Here is an 8,119-nt window from a genome sequence, read left to right on the forward strand (position 1 = left end):
CTCTCTCTGTCATATGAGGTATGGGACAAATAAGAAAAAAAAAACATAAAATGAGCATATCCTTCTTATCAGCCCACGAAAATTCTCTCTCTCTCTCTCTCTCTCTCTCTCTCTCTCTCTCTCAGTGCAAGAAAAGTGTCGAACGCACTTACACCCACGACCCCTGTCCTCTCATCAGGCCCAGAAAATATTGCACCCGAATTGAAGAAACCCGGGAGGATAATACTCTGAAATGTGGGCGGCTGGAGAGAGAGAGAGAGAGAGAGAGAGAGAGAGAGAGAGAGAGAGAGAGTTTACATCGGTTGATAAGAAGGAAACGTTTTTATATTTTTTCTCTCTCTGATTTGTCCTATACCCGAGAGAGAGAGAGAGAGAGAGAGAGAGAGAGAGAGAGAGAGAGAGAGAGAGAGAGAGAGAAGTTGTTACATCAGGATTTTAAGAATACTGGGTAGCCTTAGAAATATTGTTTGACTGTATGTATGTCTTCTCTTCTCTCTCTGTCTGTCTCTCTCTCTCTCTCTCTCTTTCCCAGCTTTAGTTATAGGACTGTCAGGGTTGGTATTTATAGAGGCAAGAGAGGAAGAGTATTGAAGAAAGAAAGAAAGAAAAAAAGAAAGAAAGGAAGAAAGAATGAAGAAAGAAAGAAAGGTTATAGATGGATCAGACAGGGGAGGGAGAGTACGGAAGAAAGAAGGAGAGAAAGGAAGAAAGATAGATAGATAGAAAGACAGAAAGGTAAGAAGGAAGAAAGGAAAGAATGAAAGAAAGAAGGTAGAAAAAAAAAGGAAGGAAGAAAGGAAGAAAGAAAAATGGAAGAAAAAGGAGGAAAGAAGAAAAGAAAGAAAGAAAGAAAGAAAGGAAGGAAGGAAGGAGGGACGAGAAATGGAAAGAAAAAAAAGGAAGACGAAAGAAAGGAAGGAAGAAGGGAAGAAAAAGAAACTAAGAATGAAAGAAAGATGAAAAAAAGGAAGGAAAGAAGGACAATAGGAACGAAGAAAGAATGAAAAATATAACATAGATTTTTATACAAAGTTAAGAGAACATGACTTTACATACAGAGCTTAGTGTTGCAGTTTATAGAGCCAGTAAAGGCGTGTTAGAGGAGTTTTATTGTATAGGACGAAGGAAGATTAGTTTCCATTATGCAGGATGAAGAAAGATACGTTTTTGTTATAGAGCTACTAGTCCTTCTTTTTGCAGGAGTAAGAAGGATTGGTTTTTGTTATAGGGCTTCCAGTGTTGATATAGAGTTTGTTCTGTACATAGCACCAGGGACCACTCGCCTGACGGTACATCTACTGCGGGGGCGGCTCAGTCTGCCGGTGTGGGCGTGGGTGTAGCAGTAGATATAGCATTAAAAATAAATAATGCAGGATAGACACACACGAGAAGCGTTATATTTAGACCACCCTGTACTTAGAAATGACTGAGAGGATAATAATAATGAACTGTCATGAAGAACGAAGGTTGTCTTTCATTATAGGATTATTAATCTCTCTCTCTCTCTCTCTCTCTCTCTCTCTCTCTCTCCCTCTCTCTCTTGTACCTGCTCCCAATTCCTTTCTTTTTTTCTCTCTCTTTTTTCCTTCTCTCTTACCTCCTCACTCCTTCATTGCATCCCCTCTCCCCCACTCATTACATTCTCTCTCTCTCTCTCTCTCTCTCTCTCTCAAAAGCCAGGAATATCGTATCACATAAGAGTATTACATGGGAGACAGTAGGGAATAGCACAGAAAAATATCACACAGAACAGAGTAAGGTGTAGAAGAACAATTTTATAGAACAGAGAACAGTCAGATACAGACGCGTGTTATTTTGTAAGGTAGGTCACAGGATCGTAATGTTATAAAGACGAGTATGTTATTATGTTATGTGAGGTGAAGGGTGGAGCGGAGGATGAATGAGTGGAGTGGGGAGCGTGGGAGTATGAGAAGAAGAAAGATGCACACACACACACACACACACACACACACACACACACACACACACACACACACACACACACACACACACACACACACACACACACACACACACACACACACACACACACACACACACACACACACTCATATAAAGAAAGAGAGAGAGAGAGAGAGAGAGAGAGAGAGAGAGAGAGAGAGAGAGAGAGAGAGAGAGAGAGAGAGAGAGAGAGAGAGAGAGAGAGAGAGAGAGAGAGAGAGAGAGGAGAAATGGAAGACGTAGAGAGGTAAAAAGAGCAGGAATGAAAGAATGGAGAGGAGGCCAAAAAGAGGGGAGAGAGAGGGAGGAAGGAAGAAGATTAGAGAGAGAGAGGGGAGGGGAGGAGGAGGGGGAAGTGAGAGAGGTACGGAGGTAAAAGAGTAGGTGGAGGAGATTGGAGGAAAGGCAAAAGGAGAGGTGAGGAAAATTAACCCCACTCCGATGATGTTCTTTTACTTATCTTTTGCTGCCAGACGATTTTGTTTAACTGAAGTGAGAAAGAAAAAAGTGAATGGGGTTGTTAAATCTATATGTATCCCATACAGTAAAGAAATAAATCTATCCTGAGTAAAATCGCATGGATATAGTAAAAAAAAAAAGTGGATTAAATGGAACAAGAAGGGAAGCGAAAGCAAGAGGAATGAAGGCCAAGAAAAGAGGGAGGCTGAGAAATAATGAATGTAAGTGAAGGATGAAGGAAGAATGAGAGAAGACGGGAGGACAGAGCAGTGAGGTAGTGTATGTGAATGATAAAAAGCCGATGGAAATGGAGGTAGAGGAAAAGTAGGATTTATATATTGAGTTACACAGATATACAAACACTATACAAACTTTCCACTCCTTTCCACAGTATGGGAGAATTTAAAAGTGAAGAATAAGACACTAAAGAAGAACAGGGTAGAAGAAGAGTGTGAGTTACATAGAGTTATACTGATACACATAGCTGCATATTCAGGACTGAAGGATGTAGGGGGTAAGTGCCAGCAGGGAGAAGAGAAGGAGGAGGAGGATAAGGATGAGAAGGAGGAGGAGGAGAAGGAAGAGGAAGAGCGGGGGGAATATTGCTATGATTCTACAAAGACTCTCTCAGAAATTGTTTACTATTTGGAATACTATGCCAAAAAAGTATATGGCCTTGATTGCCTGTTGTGTCCACTGAAGAAAATACAGGGAGGGTTTTCTGCCATCTCCCCAAAATAGATGATAGATAGACAGAAGATAGATATAGATAGATAGATAGACTGATAAAAAGATAAATAGTGGGTACGCCCGTAATACAACCCACACAAACTTCACGATCCCATAGTCCTGGCTTCGTAGTGATAGAAGCCTTTTTAATTACGGAAGTTAAAGAGCTGGAGAGTGAAGCAGAAGGCTCGACGTGGAGAGAAGGGAAGGAAGAAGGTGTGAAGAAGAAATAAAGATGGGAGAGGTGAAGGGAAAGGGGGGAAAAAGAGGGTGTGAGGGGTAGAGAAAGTGACGATGAAGGGGAGGAAGAGGGTGTGAAGGGTAGAGAAAGTGAAGATGGGGAGAGGGAGAGGTCGTGAGGGATTATGGGAGAATGGGAGATGGTTTGGGGACGTGGAGGGAAGAGGAAGTGGGATATGGTGGGTGAGGGAAGTGGTGGGGAGAGGGATGTGAAGCATGGGATGAAGGGAAAAGGGAAGTGAGGGATGGAGTGGGGTAAGGAGGTTTGAGTGAGCGAGGGAGGGGGAGAAGAGGGGTGTGACTTGGGAGAGAGGGCGTTGGGTAGAGGGAGATGGGGAGAGAGATGTGTGGATTGGAGGGATGGGGATGAAGGAGAGGGGAGGGAAGCGGAAGGGGTGGAGGGAAAGGGAGAAAAGGGGAGATGTGAGACAAGGAGGAAAGGGGAAGGAAGAAGACATGAGAGGTAGGGAGAGTAAGATGTAGGGGTGAAGAGGGGTGTGAGGGAAGGAAAGAAGGAAGGAAGGAAGGAAAGAAGGAAGGAAGAATCGAAGAATGGAAGGAAGGAAGGAAGGCAGGAAGGAAGGAAAGAAGTAAGAGGAACAGAATCTACAGTAAATAGGAAGAAGGTAAGGGAAAAGAGGGGAGGAAGGGGAAGGAAGGGAATGATGTGAGGAGTAAGGGAAAGGAGTGAGAAGAAAGGAAGGGCTAATGTAAAGGAAGGGAGGATGTCTGGAGAAAAGGGAGAGAAGGAGGGAGAAGGGGAATGAAAGGGAGAAGACAGAATGAATGAATGGAGGGAAGAAAATGAAAAAGAAGGGACTGAGAAGTGGGGTGACAGAAGACGAAGAATGGAGAGAGAGAGAGAGAGAGAGAGAGAGAGAGAGAGAGAGAGAGAGAGAGAGAGAGAGAGAGAGAGAGAGAGAGAGAGAGAGAGAGAGAGAGAGAGAAAGAGAAGGGGAGGAGCTGTGGGTGGGTGGAAAGGAAAGGGGGGAAAGGGAGGAGATGGAAGGGACTAGAGGGGAAAAATAAGGGGTATTAGATGAGGAGGGGATGAGGGGAAGAACTGAGTGTGAGTGGGGGGTGAGGAGGGAGAGGTGTAGAGGGAAGGGAGAATGGAGGGGGACGAGGGGGAGAAAAAAAGAGGGGTGGGAGGGGTATGGGGAGGAGTGCGAGAGGGGAGAGGGGGAGGAAAAGAATTGAGGAGTGTGGGAGAGTGAGAGGCAGTAGGAGAAGAGAGAAATGGAGGCGTGGGAGGAAGAAGAAGAGGGAGAGAGAGAACCACAATATAACACTGACTTCAGGTGTGTGTGTGTGGGTGTAGAAGGAGTCTGAGTGAGGGTGATAGCTCTTGTGTGTGTGTGTGTGTGTGTGTGTGTGTGTGTGTGTGTGTGTGTGTGTGTGTGAAGCCTGTCCCACTTGCAGCACTTCACACACGCTACTGCTCTCTCTCTCTCTCTCTCTCTCTCTCTCTCATTGCCTACCTTGCATAAAAACACATCCTCCTCCATTAAGACAAATCTGCTTGCCCGCACAAACACAAACAAGCAAACACACACACACACACACACACACACACACACACACACACACACACACACACACACACACACACACACACACACACACACACACACACACACCCAGACACCGCTCGCTGGTGCAGTGGTAACGTTCTCGCTTGCCAACTGGTGGACGGGAGTTCGCGCCTCGCTCAGGTTGCGAAAAGTTTCTGACGAAGTGGGTGGTTACTGTCCCCCTAGAGCAAGGGGACGGGTGTGTGCGTGTGTGAAGGTCACAGCCTTGCCCTTAGATCGGACTATATAAGCTCTCTGCTCCCTTCCGGGAGGGTAAAAGCTGACGATCACGACCAGCAAGTGATCCTGACCGACCCGGTGAATAATTAGACACACACGCAACATCCCCCTCTCTTACACACACACGCAACCCCCGCCTCTTTCTCTATAGCACACACATTTACACACACACACACACACACACACACACACACACACACACAATCAGAAAGCATCCCACAAAAGACAGCTATCTGACCTATTACAAGATTACGCATCAAAATAATAGCAGACTGTCATAAAGGATTCGATATTATTCAAGGGATATAATTCGTGGGTGTTGGGGGTGTGGAGAGGAGGTCGCTTCAAAGGACTGACTGGTGGAATTGGAGCTGTCAGGGTAGGGATGGTGGTGTGGTGGTGGTGGTGGGGGTGTAGGGGGAGGGTTGATGTGGTTAGAGTGTGTGAGGGGGTTGTGTTTGTGTGGTGAGTGTGTGTGGAGATTGGTGTGGTGAGTGTGTGTGGTGGTGGGAGTGGTGTGTGTGTGTGTGTGTGTGTGTGTGTGTGTGTGTGTGTGTAGGGTAGAGGTTGGTGAGTGTGTGTGGGGGGGAGTTGTGTTGGTGTGGTATGAGGGGGTTGTGTTGGTGTGTGTGTGTGGGGAGGGTAAGAGTTGGTGATTGTGTGATTGTGTGTGTGTGTGTGTGTGTGTGTGTGTGTGTGTGTGTGTGTGTGTGTGTGTGTGTGTGTGTGTACTGAAGTGTAGGTGTAGGCATTGGTCAAGTGGTTAGCACAAAGGTCTGCTAGTCGAAAGAATGCCAGGATAATTTTTGACGAGCATGGTAAGTCCGACGATTAGAATTACGTCAAAGCAGAGTTTAAGAGGGGCATGCAGAGAGCATATACCTCTCAGGATTTCAAACGCTGAGGTCATTTTAGGTCAATTTTGATCCGTAAAGTTTAAAGTTCTAGGTAAAGATAATAATTTGGAATGGAACTATAACTTTAAGGAATATTATGGTCTTGAATTCACGTCTCTGTAGTCTTTCACTTTTGAGATATGTATAATTGAGTGACGTTTTTTAATTACCTTGACCTTGACCTTGGATTTTTTTTACACTCAAGGTAATTGCTTCTTTCTCTGATGGTTCCTAGTAATTATTCCAAGTTTGGTGCAAATCTATCTCATAAATTTTCATGTATTACTGTTATGACACTGGATATGCGTCTGTGCATTGATATTATGTATGTGTGTGTTGATCTGTCTGTCTGTTTGTCTTACTCTATATATACATTTCTGAACACACACACACACACACACACACACACACACACACACACACACACACACACACACACACACACACACACACACACACACACACACACACACACACACACTCAGATATCACAAAGAAACATTTGCAATTTCCATTTTCATAATTTATACGTGTACTAAAAACAGTTAATTTTTTCTTGTAATCATACTAATTAGATTACAGGATTATTTTTCTTGTAAATAACATGTTGATAACCGCCATAGCTGAATAAAACAGGTAACAGCCACAGGTAAAGCCTTTCTCTACGATGGGCTGTTATTATTATTATTATTATTATTATTATTATTTTTGCTATTATCATCATTATTATTATTACTATTAGTTATACTCAGAAGACATCTTAGTTCATTGGAATTTATTTATTTTTTTTATTTGATGGCCTGCTTTAACTCCTTTACTAAGAGCAGTCTCGCCAAAGCTGCATAAATTTTGACTCATTTCCGCCCTTATAATAATTTCATAATCATTACCCGAACTCCATTTTCTATATAGTGTTCTCGTTTTTTTTAACCTGATTCCGTTTTCTTTGCAGTTGCCCCGGGAATGTGATCCTCCCGTCCAGCGAAGAGAAACAAGGAACACCTGCCTCACCCTGACCTGACCTGCCTCACCCTGACCTGACCTGCCTCACCCTGACCTGTCCTGCCTCACCCTGACCTGCCTCACCCTGACCTGACCTGCCTCATCCCGACCTGACCTGCCTCACCCTGACCTGACCTGCCTCATCCTGACCTGTCCTGCCTCACCCTGACCTGTCCTGCCTCACCCTGAACTGCCTCACCCTGACCTGACCTGCCTCACCCTGACCTGACCTGCCTCACCCTGACCTGACCTGCCTCACCCTGACCTGACCCGCCTCACCCTGGCCTGATCTGCCTCACCCTGACCTGATCTGCCTCACCCTGGCCTGATCTGCCTCACCAGGACCCCCCTCACTCTGCCCTGATTTACCTCGCACTGACCTGGCTCCCCATCACCTTGACCTGCCTCACCCTGACCAGATTCGCCCTGGCCTCCTCACCCTGGTCTGCTTCACCCTGGTATTCCTCACCCTGACCTACCTCACCCTGACCTAACCCTCTCACCCTGACCTGCTTCACTCTGACCTGACCCTCTCACCCTGACCTACCTCACCTTGACCTGCCTCATCCTGACCTAACCCTCTCACCCTGACCTGCTTCACCCTGACCTGCCTCACTCTTACCTGACTTTCTCACCCTGACCTGCCTAACCCTGACCTGCTTCAACCTGACCTATCTCACCCTGACCTGCTTCACCCTGACCTGCCTCACCCTGACCTGACCCTCTCACCCTGACCTTCCTCACTCTTACCTGACTCTCTCACCGTGACCTATCTCACCCTGACCTGCTTCACCCTAACCTGACCCTCTCACCCTGACCTGCCTCACCCTGACCTGACCCTCTCACCCTGACCTGCCTTCACCCTGAGTCTGATTTTCACCACTCCTCTCACTATCTATACACGTCCCTGTAGATTATCGTCTTCTTTCGATCACTATTACTACTATTACTATTTCTACTACTACTGCTATTACTACTACTATTAGTGTTACAACTACTACCACTGCAACTACTGAT

General features: G+C 45.6%; 1 protein-coding gene across 2 annotated transcripts in view; it reads left to right on the forward strand.

Moving 5' to 3' along the window:
- Positions 1-7,191, forward strand: part of LOC145418005 (carbonic anhydrase-related protein 10-like) — a 339,202-nt gene extending 332,011 nt beyond the window's left edge. For both annotated transcript variants that reach the window (XM_080286543.1, XM_080286544.1), the window contains exon 10: positions 7,053-7,191. The gene's annotated coding sequence lies outside the window, so the exon portion shown is untranslated. The remainder of the gene's footprint in view (positions 1-7,052) is intronic.
- The last annotated feature ends 928 nt before the right edge of the window (positions 7,192-8,119 follow it).

This window comes from Coenobita brevimanus, chromosome 112 (genome assembly GCF_032717465.1).
Source record: "Coenobita brevimanus isolate Jiangsu-jjx chromosome 112, ASM3271746v2, whole genome shotgun sequence".
NCBI lineage: Eukaryota > Metazoa > Arthropoda > Malacostraca > Decapoda > Coenobitidae > Coenobita > Coenobita brevimanus.